Genomic DNA, 20650 nt, shown 5'->3' with positions numbered 1-20650 from the left:
GACGGCGTAGAAGGAACAGCTCTGGTGCGGTGGACGGTGGCGAAGTTGGAGCGGCAGTGGTGAGGCGCAGGACGGCGTGGTTGAACTGGCTCGTGTACGGACAGCTCGGGCTTGGCTTCAACTACTAGCCGTGGAGGGCGTTGCGGTTGAGGTTGCGGTGGACGACGATGTCGGGGTATCGGCTGGCGTGATAGAGGAAGGCGACGGTTGATAGGTGGGATGGGGTGGCGGATGGTGGACGTCGGGGTTTCACGGCTGGTGGAGAGGTAGTTTTGGCGCCCACGGAGTACGAATGGGGAATCGGACGGGGAGGGGGAGCTAAGGGAGAACCATGTTTCGGTGTGGGACGCGCTTGTTTTTGGCTTTTTTGAACAGATGGGACGCGCTTGTTTGAAATTTGGGGAAAGTACAAACTTTGCCCCCCTCTTAAATTTCGGACCTTCTGCGGGTCGGGGGTAGGATGGTAATCCCCGGTGTCCCAAATAGTGGGCGGGAGTGATTTCGGTCACGCGCAGGTGTGCTTAGGCGGCCATTGTGTATGAATGTTTTTCGGAGATGGTTGCGTGGCGTCTAGAAGAAGCTACAAACCTACCCCTGTTTAGACCTTTGGACATCGGGTCAGTAGGTTTCACGGGTCGGAGTTAGAAAAGTAATTTCCTTCTACCAAACATTGGTCTCACGCGGTTTCGGGCGAGTAGAGGCTCTTTTGGCACTTCGTTCGAAATTTTGAAACAGAAGCATTCACGTTTAGAGTACTCTTGAACTTTGAGGATTGACCTAAATAGACAACATTAAATTTGACCCTGTAGGTTTGAAAACCTCATTAAATTATCCACTTCTTTTTGAAATTTTGACACTTGAAAATCCTATAACTACGATTATTTTGGAATGGAGGAGCTAAATTTGAATCTATTTTGTACACGACTATATATGCTATTATGTACAAAAGCAGAGCAAAGATTGGTGCCCCCATAATTTAGGTATGATTTACAAATGCCATGATATCGAATTCAAATAATTGAATGGACTTCATGTTGAATTCGAATTTTTTAAACCACCTTAAGTTGAATTCAACTGTATGCTAGTTAATAGCTAGCGATTTATAATGTTCATTGTGTAACTTCCGTATGTATAATGTGCTTTACACACACAACATGAACTATACTCACATTTATATTCGATTGCTAAAGCGATGCATTGTCTGGAGTTCAAAATACTAACTATGTGGATCAATTATGTCGAATAATAAGATAGACATGCTCAAATTCGATAGAATCTAGATGTCTGATGGATCAATGACCGTTCCTTACGTGAATTGCAAATATCATGACCCCATCCTAGTATTTGGATACAATTTATATCTTTAATCAATTTGTGCATCAGTATTTTACGTGTAGTTTCACTCTCCATCGGTGGTCTCTCACACATGCTCACACACTCTCTCCCGAGGTGTCTTTCTCGCAGACATGCTCTCGATATAACCCTCCCTCCCTCTCCTAACCATTTACGACTATTTTCACTAACCTTTATCACAAGCACTCTTCCTCTCACAAGCATACACACGCACAATCCCCATCGACCCATTTCTATATACATAGACCTACCTACATGTCTGCTGTACGCACATTATCTTTAGGCCTGTCTCTCACGCATTGTCTCACACCTCTCTTCCGAATCGACGAGTATGATTCTAGCAGAGCATTATGTAGGATGCCCCTTAAAGTTAGGTTGGATGAATAGTAATATCAGAGATAAGGGGTTACCTTAGTCCGAGGACCTAGGGTTACAAATCCTAGCTGGCTTTGTCAGTGGACACAAAGTCCTTCACGAATCTTCTATCTTTGTCTTGTACGACTAGTCATCCATGGGTCTCCCTAAATGCGTCACGAGCTGACCAATGTGGCGCAGGACAGAACCAAACCAAGGGCCTCGCCTCGGCGCAACGGACCTCACGCGGTGACACACCCTCTGCCCCCAGGTCTCGTTATCTTCTCACACCCACACATACCAACACAGACACCACACAAAAAAAAATTCTCCTCGTGCCTCTATCCCCTCCCCCCTTGCATTTACACACTCAAGGGAATCTCTTGCCGTGGCATCATATTCGTCTCTCTCTCTAGACCTCTCTCATGTGTCGTGCTATCTCTCCCACGCCCCTCCCCCGGCCCCTGATACGTCTCCAACATATCTACTTTTTCTCACGCTTTTCCTCTTGTTTTGGACTCTAATTTGCATGATTTGGATGAACCTAACCCCGGACTGACGCTGTTTTCAGCAGAACTACCATGGTGCTGTTTTTGTGCAGAAATAAAAGTTCTCGGAATGGAACGAAACCCCGGACTGACGCAGTAATTTTTGGAGCCAGGACCCACCAGAGAGGGGCCCCTGGTTGGGCACAACCCACCAGGGTGCGCCCCCTCTCCTAGCACGCCCAGGTGGGTTGTACCCACCTGGTGGCCCCGCTGATGACCCCCCTGATACTATAAAATCACATATTTCCAGAAAAAATCAAGGGAGAAAGAATTATTGCGATCCACGAGACGGAGCCATCGCCACGCCCTGTTCTTCCTAGGGAGGGCAGATCTGGAGTCCATTTGGGGCTCTAGAGAGGGGGATCTTCGTTCTTCGTCATCACCAACCCTTCTCCATCACCAATTCCATGATGCTCCCCATCAGGAGTGAGTAATTCCTTCATAGGCTCGCTAGTCGGTGAGGAGTTGGATGAGATTCGTCATGTAATCGAGTTAGTTTTGTTAGGGCTTGATCCCTAGTATTCACTATGTTCTTAGATTGATGTTGCTATGACTTTGCTATGCTTAATGCTTGTCACTTTGGGCCCGGGTGCCATGAACTCAGATCTGAACCGTTTATGAATTCATCATTATATCCATGTTTTAGATCCGATGTTGCAAGTTATAGTCACCTACTACGTGTTATGATCCGGCAACCCCGGAGTGACAACAACCTAGCCCACTCCCGGTGATGACCGTAGTTTGAGGAGTTCATGTATTCACTATGTGTTAATGCTTTGTTCTGGTTCTCTATTAAAAGGAGGCCTTAATATCCCTTAGTTTCCAATATGGACCCAGCTGCCACGGGAGGGTAGGACAAAAGATGTCATGCAAGTTCTTTTAATAAAGCACATATGACTATTTACGGAATACATGCCTATATTATATCGATGAACTGGAGCTAGTGCCGTATCGCCCTAGGTTATAACTGTCTCATGATGAATATCATCCAACAAGTCACCGATCCAATGCCTACGAATTTATCCTTATTGTTTTTGCTGCGTTACTACTGCTATCATCACTGTTACACTTGCTACAAAATTACTGCTATCACTATTACTGTTACCGTTGCTGCTGTCACTACTATCAAAACTATCATATTATTGTGCTACTGATTAGTTGCTGTAGATAATTAATCTCCAGGTGTGGTTGAATTGACAACTCAGCTGCTAATACCTTCAAATATTCTTTGGCTCCCCTTGTGTCGAATCTATAAATTTGGGTTAAATACTTACCCTCGAAAACTATTGTGATCCCCTATACTTGTGGGTTATCAAGACCTTTTTCTGGCGCCGTTGCCAGGGAGCATAGCTATATTTCTTGAGTCACTTGGGATTATTATCATATTATCAATATGAAGAATCTGAAGGATTCTAAACCGAAGATATTTCCCTCAAGTACGAGGGGAGGTAAGAAACTGCCATCCAGTTCTGCTTTAGATTCACCTTCTGTTATGAGTAAATTTGCAACACCACCACATGCTATCTCTGATATGTCACAAATTATTGATGATGCTACCTCTACTATGGATGATGCTTATGATGATGCCAGTACCTTGCTTGCTAATGATGATGTGCCACTTGGTGACTTTCTTGATAAACAAATTGCTAGAGTTATACAACATGATGTTGTTGAATCTGATGATGAGCTTGAAATTGAATCTCCTGAAACACCTGCTAGAACTAGCCTTCCTAGATATGAATTGCCTAAGGTACCGAAAGGTTATGTTATGAGTGAAGAAGCAACTAGAGATATTCTTGCTTGCAATGATAGAGATGATCTAGAGAAATTACTATGCAAGTATAAAGAAAAATCTCTGAATGCTAGAATGAAATGTGATCCTAAGTTTGCTACTTCACCTATCTGTATTGATGATAAGGATTATGAATTCTATGTCGACCCAGAGTTAATTACTTTGGTTGAATCTGATCCTTTCCATGGTTATGAAACTGAAACTGTTGTGGCACATCTTACTATGCCGAATGATATAGCCACCCTTTTTACTCATGATGAGAAAACTCGCTATTACTTTATACTCAGATTATTTCCTTTCTCATTAAAGGGTGATGCTAAAGCTTGGTACAATACTCTTGCTCCTGGTTGTGTGCGTAGTCCCCAGGATATGATTTATTACTTCTCTGAAAAATATTTTCTTGCTCATATGAAACAAGCTGCCTTACAGGAAATATTTAAATTTGTTCAAACTAAAGAAGAGAGTCTCCCACAAGCTTGGGGGAGGCTTCTCCAGTTACTTAATGCTTTTCCTGATCACCCTCTTAAGAAAAATGAAATACTTGATATCTTCTATAATGGACTAACCGATGCTTCTAGGGACTTCCTAGATAGTTGTGCTGGTTGTGTTTTCAGGGAATGAACTGTTGGACAAGCTGAAGAATTATTGAATAACATATTGAAAAATTATGATGATTGTACTATTCCTGAACCACCGCCTAAACCCACTCCGAAGAAGAGGGGTATATTATATCTCAGTCCTGAAGATATGCAAGAGGCAAATAAATCTATGAAGGAAAAAGGTATTAAAGCTGAAGACGTTAAAAATTTACCTCCTATTGAAGAAATACATGGGCTTAATACACCACCATTGCCTAAGGTGGTAGAGGTAAATTATCTTATGAATTCCAATGAGAATGGTAATCCTCACAATATGCATCCTAGTCAATGCTTTTATGAGTTTGGAAACTACATTAGAAAACAAGATCACTTCAATGCAAATGTTATGAAACAATTGAAATATAATTCTGATATGATTGCTCGCTTGAGTGACTTGTTATTTAGAATATGAAATGATGTTAGAGGTGTTGGAAAACATGCCTCTATGGTTCAAACTCAGTTAGAACAAGTTGCTAAATCACAAAGATAATTACTAGATGAAATGAATCATAATATGCATGACTTTGCTGTTAGAGTTGCAACTAGAGGATGTAAAATGACTCAGGAACCACTTTATCCTGAGGGACACCCAAAAAGAATAGGACAAGATTCACAAAGAAATAACACTAGTGCACCCGGTCCTTCTAAGAAGAAAAAGAAGAAGAAAAATGATAGGACTTTGCATACTTCTAGTGAACGTGAAATAGAAAAACCTCCTGATAATGAAAATGAAACTTCTATCTCTGATGCTGAAACTCAGTCTGGTAATGAACACTCACCTAGTGATAATGAAAAAGATAATGATGAGGTTCATGAAGACTCTCAACCCAATGAAAAAGAACCAGATAATGATGTTGAGATAGAACCACGAGTTGATCTTGATAACCCACAACCTAAAATTAAAAGATATGACAAAAGAGACTTTGTGGCTAGGAAACACAGTAAAGAAAGAGAACCGTGGGTTCAAAAGCCTATGCCTTTTCCACCCAAGTCAACTAAAAAGAATGATGATGAAGAATTTGAACGCTTTGCTGAAATGCTAAGGCAAGTCTTTTTGCGTACTCGCTTGACTGATATCTTGAAAATGCCACCTTATGCAAAGTATATGAAAGACATCATCACTAATAAGAGAAAAATACCGGAAGCTGAAATCTCCACCATGCTTGCTAATTATACTTTTAAAGATGGAGTACCTAAAAAACTTGGAGATCCGGGAATACCAACTATACCTTGCTCTATCAAAAAGAATTATGTGAAAACTGCTTTGTGTGATTTAGGAGCTGGTGTTAGTGTTATGCGTTTCTCTTTATATAAAAGACTTGACTTGAATAAACTCACACCTACCGGAATATCTTTGCAAATGGCTGACAAATCAACTGCCATACCTATCGGTATTTGTGAGGATGTGCCTGTTGTTGTTGCTAATGTTACTATTTTGAGTGACTTTGTTATACTTGAGATGCCTGAGGACGACAACATGTCGATTATCCTTGGTAGACCCTTCTTGAATACTGCAGGGGTTGTTATTGATTGCAATAAAAGCAAGGTCACTTTTCATATCAATGGTAATGAGCATACAGTGCACTTTCCGAAGAAACAATTCCAAGTGAATGGTATTAATATTATTGAAAAATCTCCGACAATCACTATTGGAAGTTTTCAAATACCTTTACCTACTGTAAAAAATGAAATACTTATTGTTGGGGAAATGCATATAACCATTGAGGTAACTTAGTGATTTACGAAAGTTCTTCGGTTTCATACTAATCGAAAGTGGTTGTTAATAAGACCTGATCAACCTTATTAATGGATCATTTTTGAACGGTATGAAGTTGATGAATTTAGTAAGCACTATCTTCTGTCCCAACTCTTTATTTTCTGTTTTTATTAGTTAATAAATAAATGTCATGTTTTGTCTGTTTACTGAACTAGCAAAGTGGCCCGCTCGATGCGCGGGCTACAACTTTAGCAAGTTTAACAATATGATTTTTTTAATTTCTTCTAAAAATACATTTGGGACCAAATGTGTTGGCATTTACGAATACAAGACCTTTTTACCAAACGCAAGAGTATGTAACAAAGGTTGGTCAAAATAAATCAATATTTGACCTCTTTGTCGGTTGATCGTGAAGTAGTGATTCTGAGCATAAGTGGAATTCCTTCTTCATATTTTGGAAATATCAAAATGTCACGTTCGCTTCGAATCATTTGCGAGCGACATGTGGCCGAGTGATCATGTTTTTAGTGCGGGTGTGGCTCATCACGAAATGAGAGCTTATGTTTCCAAACAGGCACGTCGAACCATAGTAACTTTGTACATGTTGGAAATATAATTCACTTTTGGGGAGTAGCACTGGCACCCGAATTTTTTATAGTATATGATTGTATACTATATGTTTGCATGAAAAATTATATCTAAATGCACGTATATGCACTATAATTTTGTGTAAATCATAGCTAGTTAGTAGTTTTTCTTGTATTAAAAAATTAAACTTTTTGTATTCTAAAAAATTGAATCATAGCCCAACATGCTCAAGCAGATGCACACAGTGCGCACACATCTTCTCTCACTATGCTTCGGAAATAAAGGAAATTTTCTCTCTGACTCACACCTTCACACGCTGACATGTGTTCTTGCCCGATGCCCCGATCCCCTTTCTCCTGTCCTTCTCCTCTCCGCTCACTCCAGCTTTGCTGCCACCGGATGAGGTCCGTCTTGTACCGCTGGTAAATCTTAAGCTCCCATGAGTTTCCCTTGATTTGTTTCCCTTAGCGGCTGAGCCTGCTCATCCTCAGCTGTAAGCACCCCCGCAACTCGAATCACTGGTGCGGCCACAGGGTAACCGGCGGCTGGTTTGGCTCCTCGTACGCCTCCTCTATTTCCTGGGCCGTTAAATGGTGACAGATGTGTAGCAGGGCCCGAGGAACCGCTGCGAAAGGAGGGAGGCGAGATCATCGATCTGTACATTGTCGTTGTTGTCGGCGTCCGTGCAGGTGATGTGGGCATGGAGCTCGTCTCCGGCAGCCAGCATGGTGTTGAAACTGTCACGTTCATTGTACATGTACTCTAGTAGTTGATGTTTATCTCTTAGTCTGTTGTGACTAGGTAGGCCTAGTCTTCAGGACTATCCTAGTCCATCGCCACCTCCACGAGATGTGCCCTGCATGTAGGGGTCTCGATCTATATGTAACAACACTCAGTTATGGCAATAGAGTGCGAGAGTTCACAGCTCAGTTTGGTATCAGAGCGATGGTTTCCCCTCCTCCTTCTCCCAAGGCCGATGCCGACTCTGTCGATGCCGCCGCGGCCGCGGCCACCGCGGCCGCTGCGGATCTCCCTACCGACGCAAGCGCTGAAGCGCGCCCTCGCGCTCCGCTCTCCCCCGAGAACCCCTCCTCCGTTCTGCCTCTTACTACCCTCCCATCCAGCTTGAGTATGAGGATTCTGGCAACCTTGTCGTCCCCAAGCGCGCGAGCCAGACGCCTCATCGCTGTTCCCTCTCGAGGCGGCCGAGTCGTGGTTATCCTGGACAACAGCAACATTCTTCGACCTACATGTCCCTTTTTTTCCTTTTCATGTCTCTTTCATATTATTCTTTTTGCTTAACCTTTTCTTGTGCATGTACGATTGTAGCAAACTACCAATATAATTAATTAATGTTCGACATGTAACTAATTATTAAAAATCCTAAGTTTAGCAAAACATCATTCTCCTAACTTTTCATTAAGTAGTATCGTAACAGAACAAAAGTTTCTTTTACAATAGTTCTCGAAGACCACGGTTTCGATCTAATGCTAGAAAAATACATGCCAAACGTTAAGAAATTGAGGGTTTGCGTTAGGTTGACGAAGTATGATGACGAGTCAGTTGATGTGCTTGGCCAGAAAATCCAGGAGCTCGTTTCTCCACCATGTTGTTGCTTGCTTCACAGCCGATTCTTGCTTCGTTATCGTACCCCATTGTCTTGTGGTACCAATTGTTGGCATTTCCTCCTGTAGGCTGGCGTATTGGGACTCTAGGAGTATCTTGCTGAATACACTGATCAAGTGAGTGTGCTCTATGGCCTTTATTTTGTACCCTAGAATGTCAACTGAACCGCGGATAAGCGCGCACCTACCAGACCACAAAGGTAATTGCACAATGTTACTATCACTGCTTGTGTTTAACTACATCCCTGAAAATGTCTGAATTAAGAACAATGTGACATTATGACGGATACGGCAATTGGAATTTTTGTATATTATAAAATCAATCAAGAGTAAGGTTGCAGCAGAATTAGTCATGGATTAACGATTAAATAAATCATTTGGTCTAAAGAAAAACACTACGCTCCTTCATAGGAGTCAGGGCTTAGGTATATGTGTGGAACATATATGTAGCATCAGTGCTTGTTTAAACAGTCGTTTCTCTACAATCGTGTGGAACATATATAGGCTCATTATCAGTGTTTAAGTTTGATTGTGGAGGGATTTGGAAGAGGAGAAGCATGCTTACCTGCGACCTCTTTTGGCATCTCCCCACCTCCCCCCCCCCCCCCCCCCCCCCCCACACACACACACACACACAGGCATATGTAGTACTACCAGCAAGACGACGAAGCAAGCTAGATTTAATTCTTTCATGATGAAATCCTGCACCAAGCTAACATAACCTATAAGGATCAATTATAACGCATACACATGAATTTGAGCTACACCTGTGTGGATCAATTTTTTCATAGCATAGAGCCCAACTTGACGACGTCCGTCGTCTTTGACTCGTAGCAGTATAGATCAGATAACCTCTAGGGCAAGGCAAAAGTGTAGCGATATAGGCCCATCTTTTTTTAGTTGACCCATCTCTTTTGACAGCCGTATAGATACACCTTTTAAAAAAATGCCAAATAAAACACGTTGGTGCTATGACGATTATAATGGCATTGGTAGGTAAATTTTGTTCACTTATATATATCCTATTTAATGGCCATAAAACTTTACTCTGTTAAATAAACTGATAGATGTTTCTGATTTTTGTAGTAACATATTTCTTATGGTTATCCGTATTGCATTTTGATTAATCACTCATGGTGATCCCGAATCCAACAGGACAATCATGTCCTTTTCCTAACTCAAATCCGGAAGGCTGAAGTCACCTAAACAATGGGTCAGCCTGTACATGAACCATCACATCATAAATTTCTAGTACTGATATATTGTTTTATTTCAAAGAAAATACATCTACCAATACAATTAGTCCTAATTGTAATATTCTACTTCCAAACCACAAATCTTAAATTTCATATTGAGGTAATATGGTTTGAAAAATCATATGCAAGCTACAAAGTAAGAAGAGTTAGAACACATCCCAACAAATCCATAAAAAAAGAACACATCCCAACTACACCTACATGGACAACGTGAGATGGATCATGCTGGAATTAACCACGATGTGTGGTTTCCTGTCCAGCTGTGCCATTAAAACAATCACCGATTAGGAGTGTATTTAGGTATTCTACGTTAGTGTAAATCACTAAATGATTCTTTTGTAATCAAATCCACTCACGTGCATGTGTTGCTTGTGGGCGTTTTTCCATCCGGTAAGATTCCATCAAGTCCTCTTGTACGTCAGTACGTGTGCATCCAGCCAATGTTAGGAAGTAATCAACATGCTTCCGGATTGTGGGTACATACCATCTGATCCATGGCAAAAAAGTATCTGCTGGGTAATCCATCATCCAGCTTCAGAGCTAATAAAAGAATTAACAAAAGTAACCAATGAGACACCACATGGTGCCTGAGATATGTTAGGTTTTCTTTGATATTTAGATATACATATGTTATGCAATGTACCTATTTTTTCTACATAATGTACTTGCACCATTGTCCAGAAGAGTTAACATATCGGTCCAGCAAGAGACAAATAATTAATAGATTACTATGTATGCATAGTTAGCTTAATTAGCGATATTGCACATACATAAAAAATGAAAGAAAATCCCTTTCATCGATTATTTGTAATGGCGAAGGCAGAACTAAAACCGCTAGCTAGTGACAAATAAGTTTCTAACATTAATTGACATTGTTCTGAATAATATTATATGCACCATTCCAAATGCTAATTGTAAGGAGAACAGAACTAAAACCAATGATGATATTTAGCTAACCACAGATATAGGATCGAGGAATAGAGCACATTCAGCTTGTAGGTGCACGGCAAAGTAGCAAAAAGAGTACATAGCTTACACATAGATTAGTGCTTATACCAGAAATAATAAGGTAGCAGTCCAATGACCGTATGAATATGTTACTGAGCTTCCTTTGCTTGGCCAGCTTATGTGTTCTTGCCCCAATCCCTGAGACCTCACCTCGCTGTTTTGGAGATCCTGACGGCTGTCGGGGGCCTAATACATTATGCATCTGATGTAACTTATCTGATCAACAAAATATAGATTCTTAGTCTACAGCTGAATATATTCGATGGAGATTCTTACAACTGTTGATGGCCTAATACCTACTTGAAATTATCAACATTTGGACTGCCCACCTCTCTCTTACATATGTTGCATGCATGTTGATCTGCAAACAGTATGGAGGCCCGGTGATCCTCCTGAGGCTTGAGCCTGTGTCCGGCTACTATGGAACAGGGCAAGGTTTACGCCTTGGCTTCAGATTGGGTTCACGTGGATGTACTTTGTAACCACTTTATCCTCTTCCTTCCCTTTCTTTGGAATATATGGATTGATTTATCATACATCCGCGATCCAAAAATTGGACGGGTGCTTACCTTCAAAAAATCAATCAGCACGACATACGTGAGTCAGATATTGTCGGATCAACTTGCGCTTCAACCACCAGAGCCCACGGTGAAGTGAGGCATTCATCTTCCCTTGAGATCTGTACGCCTTGTACCCTGCCACCCATCATAGTGCAGAAGACGTCAACAACAGAGAGGAGGCATCAGGGGGGAGGAGCTATATATGGCTTGAAGTTGAGGGCACATGATTAGCCCAAGGAGAGGCTTAATCCATCTCGCCGGCGACTTCATCGCCCGGCTTTCGCCGCCGCGAGAGCATGGAGATGATAGATTAGGTGTTATGCGGGCGCACTATTTTTACCCTAGGTGCTAGGCTCTTTTTTAGATCCAATTTGTGGGTACCTTCTTTTGTTAATAATTTTTTTTTGCCTGAATTGGGTCACGTAAGGTTTGTGGACTCTTTTTTTATAGAAAATGTGTGGACTCCTTTTTTAACGTGAGGAGGTGTATGTACTCTTTTTTATAGGAGGTGTGTGGACTCTTTTTAACGTGAGGAGGTTTATTTTCTTAACCTTTTTCTTAACCTTTTTTCGTATGGAATTGTTTACGAACATCCATCGGCTAATATTAACAATTGTTTCCAAGGCTACCAGATTAACGGACAGATGTTTCTAATTATTATGGGATTTTGTAGGTGTTTATCTTTTTTCTGATAGCCCGTAAAGCACTTTTTATATATAATAGATTTCCAGTGCAATAAAAAAATGACCCAAAAATAAAAGTTCTCAGTATGCCCTGAAGATTTTATATGAATTTTTCCTGAATATTTAATAATTTTTGATGCAAAAATTACCAGAGGGAGGTGCACCAGGTGGGCACAACCCACCTGGGCGCGCCAGCACCCCCTGGCGCGCCCTGGGGGGTTGTGGTCCCCACGTGGGCCCCCTCACTTATCTCTTCGTCCCACATTGTCACCTACCTCCAGAAAAAATTCACCCTTGTTCGCTCTCCCGAGTTCTTGCTCATTTTGCTGCCATTTTCGATCTCTTTGCTCGAAGCTCCATTTCCGAAACTGTTTCGGGGGATTGTGACTCCATCATTTGTCCAATTAGTTTTTGTTTTAGTGGTTTATACTGAATAAATAGCTACTCTTGGTGCTGCTGTAGATGTGCTTGCATGTTCAATTCTTAGTGTTCTAAGTAGTTTGAATGCTTTCTATGGCCTCTATGTATCCCTATGAGTAGTTGCTATTAGTTTTGTTGGAACAATTTTGTGGACTAAAAATTCAGATTTTTGTTCATAGGAAAAACTGTACGCGGACATGAATATCTTCAGGAAATTTGGCTCTAAGAAGAACTCCAAGGGTGTTATTGGGGAGTCTTCTAACAATGATCTCCACCTTCGGAGGTTGGCAGAGGTACGGCCGTGCGAATGGCCGCACATCCCGTTCCTTCAAGAAGCTAGAATTCATGAGGAGTTCATGCAATTCATTGCCAACACCGGTCTCACCGACTTCATCGCAGATGAGTGCGACCAGCACCAAATCCTCACAAACGTCTTTGTTCAAAGCTTTACTTTCTTTCCTAGAAATAATCCTCCTGAAGTGAGCTTTGATTTATATGCTGAAAACCACCAGATACCACTTACTGAATTTTGTGACATGCATGATCTCGTCTGATGGGAGCTTGGCTGAGCCTAGGCCGGCTGAGTTTGAGGATTTCTGACGCACTTTGACAGTGGGTGATGAGAGGAGAGTGTCAGCCATCACTGCCGGTGGCTTACACTTTCCTGTTGTTCGTTACTTTGCACTCTTCATTACCAAATGCTTGCTTGCTAGAGAGAAGGTGGGTGCACTTAGTTCACCAGACCTTGTTGTTTTACGTCGTGCAGCGACAACACCTATAGCTTGGGAGCTATTGTGGCTCGTCGCCTCCATCTTAATAAATCCCAGGGTAAAATACATGGTGGGATTTTTGCCACTCGTTTGGCAGATCACTTTGAGGTTGCGATACGCCCCCATGATGTCCCTCTTACCACAGTTTACCTAGACCGTGCAGCTATGTATGGCCATCACTTTCCTGATATTGTGTCGGTGGGAACGACACCTATGGGATCACTAGGATCCCATCTACGGTTGACGGGCGCGGGGTTGTGCAAAGAGCGGGTCTGACAGGAAGCACAAAGATCGTTTACCCAGGTTCGGGCCACGAAGACGCGTAATACCCTAGTCCTGCTTTGGTGGATGTATTTGAGTGTAATTGTGTTCTTGAGCTAGCTACGGGGCGTGACTTGCCCAAAAGATCCGAATCCTTCTTCTGGTCGCCTTAGGCCTCCTTTTATAGGAAAAAGGGGTTGCCACAGTGGCACACAGGAGGTGGAAAGGTCAACAGTCGATGAGTCTATCTTGTCGATGAGTCTATCTTCTGGCACCGCCGGACAAACGCATTCAATGCGCTGCCGATGCACCCCTCTCGCTTTATCGGGGACGGCAAGGAAGCATGTCCCAGCTGTCGCCGCCTCGCCTGGCTTCGACACGCGTTCGAGCTGACGAGGCGTCATGGCGCCACGTCGGCTGGCTGCTGGGCTGGTGCGGTGGTGGAGCCTTCACGAAGATCTGCTTGCCACCACATAGGTGCTTGCTGGGTTGGTCGTGGAGGCCGCTCGCTGCCACGCAGGTGCCTGCTCAGCTGGTTGAGCTGGCAGCTGCATGGGGACAGCGCTGGAGCCTTGGCAGACGCGGGTCTGGCCGTGGCCCCGTAGGTGTCTTTGGAAAGGGCCTTGTCGGGGCCCCGGCAAGGGTCTTGCCGTGGCATCGTTGTCTTCCCCCGCAAGCGTCTTGCCGGGGGTCTCGTGGATTTCCTCGGCTAGGATCCCGCCGAGGATCGTCATCTTCTGATCCTCATATGATCTTGTGTGTTTATGATCTTGACGAAGATCTGCATACCACCACAGAGGCGCTTCCCGAGCCTTGGTTCCAATGTAGTTGGTTGGTGGTGTTGGAACCCGCGGGCTCAAGGGTGGCCTGTTCTGCTGGCGCCGGGCAAGTTGCCCCGGCAAGAGTCCTTGCCGGGGGAGTCTGTCGTGGATCTAAGACTGACAGTAGAATGGGGGGTAGGTATGAAGAGGCAAGATCCTAGCTATGGCGAAGTTGTACACACGAGTTTTACGAGTTCAAGCCCTTCGCGGAGGAAGTAATAGCCCTACGTCTCGGAGCCAGGAGGCGGTCGACTGGATTATGCGTGTGTGTGTTACAGGGGGTGCGAACCCTTGTGCCAGAGGGGGGTGGCTTATATAGTGAACGCCAGGACCCCAGCCGTTCCCCTGCTACCAAGGGTTCAACGTACATAAAGAGGAGGCGTTACTGGTAACGCAGCCTTAAATGCCTTAATGGCCTTAAAGACTACAGAGTGAACGCTCGTCCGTTGCTGTTCTAGATGACTTCTGGTCTTCAATAAGTCGAATGGATTCTTGTATGGTCGAGTGGTCGAGTGACTTCAGGACGGAGGGGTCTCCGAGTAGCTGGTCGGTCGAGTGGATTGCACTCGACACCTTTGTTGGGCCCTCCTTGTTGTCTCTTGAGCTTCTTTGCTTCTAGGACAGTGACCTTGGATAGGGCGTATAGGTCAGGCCTATGACCCTACCCCAGGTCTATATCATCATAATTAGCCCCCGAATGGATTGAGGTCTGAGTGAAAAGAAGGTTGAAGTTCATCTTGCTTCGACTCTTGTGTTTCACAACTATTCATTTTTGAACGGAGGCCAATGTTGGAACTTTGGCTTCGTTTCGGTCGCCTTGATCGATTCAGAAGTTGCCGATTGGATTTATAATGTCATCCGTCGAGTGTTGTTTTTGACGCGAAATCTTTGGCGTGATTGGTTACGGCGTATCCCGGATTTCACGGGATTTGAAATTTCGGGGAAGCGCGCGAGGCGGAGCGCGCCGTGGTAAGCGGGGTGGATAAACAGGAACGCTTCGATTCCCGCGCCACCTTTTTCGCCACGTATTCCGCGCGTGACTGTTGAGGGATTTGACAGGATCGCCCGGGCCACGCGTCAGCCACTCGGAAGTGGGTCTTTAAAAGTGACGAGGCCGAGGCGCCTGCGCTGTGCGCGTCCATTCTCCTTCTCCCCCCTCTATTTCTCCACCGCATCCGGCTCCTCCGCTCTCGATGCCACTGCCCTGTCACCATGGGGAAGGAAAAGACGGCGGCGCTGGAACGCGTGAAGAAGGCGACGAGGGCGGCGAAAGGCAAGAAGACGAATCGGGGGTCATCGTCGCGGTCGGGGCTGCTGTCGGGTTGGATCCAGGGCGATTGGATCCGATCCTCGCTTTGGCAGGAAGATTTGGATGAGCTGGCTGAGTCCGGGTTGATCGTCCATGGAGCTGCGCGGTTCCCGGAGGGGGAGACGGAGCCGCAGCCGCACCGGGTGAGTGTGTTCTGCTCGCCACCCATGTCGACCGCGGTTTCTCGCTTCCTCCGCGCCCTTTTTTCCGGGGTTTCTTGAATTTCTTCGGGGCCCAACTCCATCATTTTTCTCCCAACACCATCACATATCTTGCCGCGTTTGTGTCCATGTGCGAGAATTTCTTGGGATGTCGACCGCACTGGGGTCTTTTCAAGCACATTTTCACTATCCGCTCCCGGTCGGTGAAGAAAGCAAATTCGAGTGACGAGAAAACACACGTTATCCAGATGTGTGGGGGTCTGGGTATCCAGAAGAGGAAGAGGAGTTCTTTCCCTTCAATGACCCTGCCTGAGTCGGTCAGAGGCTGGCAGTCGACCTGGTTCTACTGCTAGGATATCGTGACCCCAGGCCAGTCGACTGGACTTCCCCCTTTTTCCTTCGATCGTGTTCAGACCCCTTCCTCGTTGAAAGTGACCGCCGCAAAGAAGGTGGAGACAGCCATGCTAGTCGAGAGGGTGGTCCAGCTGATCAACAAGGGCGTCACCGGCATGGATTTGTTGGAGGTATTCCTTAGTCGGCACATCCAACCGCTCCAGGCTCGTGGCCACTCTATGTGGATGTATTCTGGAGCCGGCCACACCGCTCGGGTTCATCCAGAGGAGGTGCCGGCCAAAACAGTGGCTCAATGGCTGAGGAGTATTACAGGAAACAAGGACAACCCCAGGGGCGCCAGGAGAGTCGATCCCTTCAGCGACAGTAATCAGCCAGACAAGGTTCGGCCTCTACAACTGATTGCATTTGGGTACATTTTCCGACTATTTTTTGAATCCGACTGATTTCAACTCGACTTCTTGTCTTGTAGGTTTATAACGAGATGTACTCGATGCCCAATGGTGAACAAGCTCTTGAGCAGGATCATGAGGGCGAGGATAGCGCGGAGGAGAGTGGTGATTGGGAGTCGCCGGACGACGATGATGAAGACGAGAGCGACGAGTCAGACGATGAGGAGGTAGTCGACTCACCGCCTCGTACGGAACGTCGATCCAAGCAGCAACATGATCCAGCGGGCAGGCGTGGCAAGACTGTGGCCTCGAGCGCTCAAGCGCAGAAGCGTGCTCGGTCTTCAACTCCGGAGCTGACGGAGAAATTCGCCAAGCAGCTCAAGATCAACCCCTCAAAGGCTCGGAAGACCTTGCCTAAGATTAAGATGGATGTTCCTGTTGCTTCTGGGTAAATGTTCTTTCCGTGTTTTCTTGCACCGACTAATTCTTCTGTTCTGGCCGAATGGATTGTAAACTTTTCCAGCCCAGCCTCTGCCGCGACTGATATGGACATTGACAAGATCCCAGACAACGAGGAAACCGATGACGCGGCTACCTTCAAATCTAGTAAGTCCACTCGACTCGAATTTATTCTGTTGATTGGATTGTTCGTCGGTTGCATCTATGATATTTTCTGTTTGTTGCAGCTCCACGAGACATTGTCGTGCTTCCAGACGATGAAGAAGAAGTGCCTCTGAGGGAAAGGAGGAGGAGGGACAAGGGACCGAGTGGGAAAGCACCTGAGGTTCAGGTTCCTCAGTCGACACTGATGCCTGGGACGGCGATCGAGCGATCCACAGATCCAGCTCATACCAACGTCACTTTCGCTATCCCGCTGTCGACTGATTGCCCATCAGGGTCGGTTCCTCAGACCTCTGCTGCTCCAATACAACTCCACGCATCAGACCCAGTGGCTGCTTCGACTGCCCTGCCATCATCACTTTTTACTGCGTACCAAACTCCAGACGACCCGCCGAGTGCTGCCAAGGAAGCTCTTCTTCAGTTGAATCTTATGATGGGGCAGACGAAAGTGGTGCACGAGGCCAGTCAGGTGGCCTACAATGCCAGCGCTACTCTGCAAACCAATGTCCAGGTTAGTTGATTTCTGACTGAACTTATTTCTCATCCGATCACCTACTGGGGTGTGTCTATCTGTCTTAAAGTCGTATATGTCTTCCACTTGAGTCGACTTGGGTCGAGTCGAGTGTTTTTTTAAATGACCCGCGCTGGGCAGACCATGCCGAGTGTTGAATCAAACCAGTGGGGGCACGCTAAGTGCACCCACTGAGTGTAGTCCCTGAGACCGCGGTCGACTGTTAGCAGTCGGCTGGGGTCTGAGAATCTATCCCTCTCTTTTTTTGACGACTCGTGCTGGGCAGACCATGCCGAGTGTTGAATCAAACCAGTGGGGGCACGCTAAGTGCACCCACTGGGTGTAGTCCCCGAGACTACCATTGAATGTTTGATTCGGCGGTAGTCTTAGAGTAACTTTCACTGTGATTGTCTTTTGTTTCTGTCGACTGATATATCTTATAAGCTGACTGCAGAAATCTTATGATCTTGGGGCTCAACTTTCTGCACTGAACAAGCAGCAAATCAGCCTCAATCTTGATCTGGAACTGGCCAAGAAGAACCTCAAGACCGCTCGTGACGAAGTAGCCGCCATGGGAGGTAACCAATCGTCAACTGTCCATCTTACGACTAGCACTTTTCCGTGTGTGTTTTAGTCACTTTGAACCGAGTGACTTCACTCGAACAGATGTACGTAGTGAAAACCGTCAACTTCAAGCTCGTCTGAAGAATGTTGTTTCTTTAGAGAAAATGAAGCAGGCTCTGGAGAAGAAGGATCTGGATCTTGCTGCTGCCCAGAAGGAGGCGCGAGAGAAAACGACACTTGCTGACAAGAAGCTGGCTTCAGTCGGCAAGTTAGAAGAAGAAAACTCCAAACTGAAGACCGCTGTCTCGGATGCCAATCGGGAGGTCGAGCAACTGAAGAAAGACAAGGACAAGCTGACTGACGTGATTAGAAACCTCAAGGCCAAGAAGGGCAAATTAGAATCTTATCTGGGCCAGCTTGCTGCAAAACTGGTCTTAAAGCTTGAAGGTATTGTTGTTCGACTGACTTGTTGCTGTCGATTGATAGGTCTTACCATATTGTTGACTCACTATTTACTCGACTGCGCAGAACTTTGCCAGGACTTTGAAGCAGAAACTGGGTGGGTCGAGACGGATCTCGATCCCATAAACTGTCCAGTCAAAGATGATGTCGCAATGAATGTGTTGCGGTTGGAATCTCCCATGGACAGCGCAGTTGCTTATCTTGCCCGTCTGAAGGCGGCGATGACTCGGGTTGATGCTAAGCTCTGGCCTCAAGCGGAACTGTCTCAAGACCTCGAGTCTCTGATGGCTCGACTGAATCAAATACCAGACCGAGTGCAAGAATGGAAGAAATCATCTGCTCGCTGCGGTGCTGATGTCGCCCTGTCATTGGTTCGAGTGCACTATAAGGATGTCAAAGAAGGCAAGCTGGCGGAGCTCAAGGTTGCTAACACCAAAAGGCACACTTTCCAGTCCTTCATGGACACTTTCCTTGACGCCGCCACTCGCATCGCAGACAGCATAGACCTTGACAGTTTCTGCGATCCAGCCAGTCCTTCTCCTGATGAGTGATCAAAAAACATTATGCTTCACCTTTATTTTCCTCGGAATGCCGAGTGATCGTGTAATCGTTAAACTCCTTCGGACTTGATGCTCGAGTACTTTTAATCCGTGGTCCGGAACCTTAGGATTTATCTGAACTTGGTTTATCTCTGAATATGCTTGTGTTTGCCTTTGAGTGGAACTTGTTCTTCGCTCGGAATAGTCCTTGTACTTGAGATGCAGCTCTGAGGAGAAGGTCCCAGTCGACCTGCACCTCATTGTCCTTGTGGATCAGGATGGAGCGCACGTTATACTAGTGGCGCAGCTCTGAGGAGAAGGTCGCAGTCGACCTGCACCTCATCATCCTTGCGGATAGGGATGGAGCGCACGTTATACTTGTGGCGCAGCTCTGAGGAGAAGGTCGCAATCGACCTGCACCTCGTCGTCCTTACGGATAGGGATGTGTTTCAAACTTAGGCGAGTATTGGACTGCAGCTAAGCCCCCGAGTGAGAGGGTTGCTCATCACTCGGTAGGATTTTTTTAAACTTAGGCGAGTACTGGACTGCAGCTAAGCCCCCGAGTGAGAGGATTGCTCACCAGGTAGGATTTTTCAAACTTAGGCGAGTACTAAACTGCAGCTAAGCCCCCAAGTGAGAGGCTTGCTCACCACTCGGTGGGATTTTTCAAACTTAGGCGAGTACTGGACTGCAGCTAAGCCCCCGAGTGAGAGGCTTGCTCACAACTCGGTGGGATTTTTCAAACTTAGGCGAGTACTGGACTGCAGCTAAGCCCCCGAGTGAGAGGATTGCTCACCACTCGGTAGGATTTTTCAAACTTAGGCGAGTACTTGACTGTAGCTAAGCCCCCGAGTGAGAGGATTGCTCACAACTCGGTAGGATTTTTCAAACTTAGGCGAGTACTGGACTGCAGCTAAGCCCCCGAGTGAGAGGATTGCTCACCACTCGGTAGGATTTTTCAAACTTAGGCGAGTACTGGACTGCAGCTAAGCCCCCGAGTGAGAGGCTTGCTCACCACTCGGTGGGATTTTTCAAACTTAGGCGAGTACTGGACTACATCTAAGCCCCCGAGTGAGAGGCTTGCTCACCACTTGGTGGGATTTTTCAAACTTAGGCGAGTACTGGACTGCAGCTAAGCCCCCGAGTGAGAGGATTGCTCACCACTCGGTAGGATTTTTCAAACTTAGGCGAGTACTGGACTGCAGCTAAGCCCCCGAGTGAGAGGATTGCTCACCACTCGCTAGGATTTTTCAAACTTAGCCGAGTACTGGACTGCAGCTAAGCCCCCGAGTGAGAGGCTTGCTCGCCACTCGGTGGGATTTTTTAAACTTAGGCGAGTACTGGAC

At 45.6% G+C, this 20650-nt stretch overlaps 1 long non-coding RNA gene across 3 annotated transcripts; it reads right to left on the bottom strand.

Moving 5' to 3' along the window:
* Positions 1 to 8247: 8247 nt before the first annotated feature.
* On the bottom strand, positions 8248 to 11795 carry LOC109737903 (uncharacterized). 3 transcript variants are annotated; one of them, XR_006669686.2, is made up of 3 exons: positions 11180 to 11795; positions 10228 to 11095; positions 8248 to 8799 (listed from the first exon to the last, which is right to left on the bottom strand). It is a non-coding gene; the product is annotated as an uncharacterized lncRNA (long non-coding RNA). The 3 variants fall into 3 exon arrangements; XR_006669687.2 differs by having other exon boundaries at positions 11209 to 11795; XR_012202185.1 differs by lacking the exon at positions 8248 to 8799 and adding an exon at positions 9939 to 10131 and having other exon boundaries at positions 10228 to 11795.
* Between the last annotated feature and the right edge of the window lie 8855 nt (positions 11796 to 20650).

This window comes from Aegilops tauschii, chromosome 2 (genome assembly GCF_002575655.3).
Source record: "Aegilops tauschii subsp. strangulata cultivar AL8/78 chromosome 2, Aet v6.0, whole genome shotgun sequence".
In the NCBI taxonomy this organism is placed as follows: Eukaryota; Viridiplantae; Streptophyta; class Magnoliopsida; order Poales; family Poaceae; genus Aegilops; species Aegilops tauschii.
This window is presented reverse-complemented; position numbering and strand designations above follow the sequence as displayed.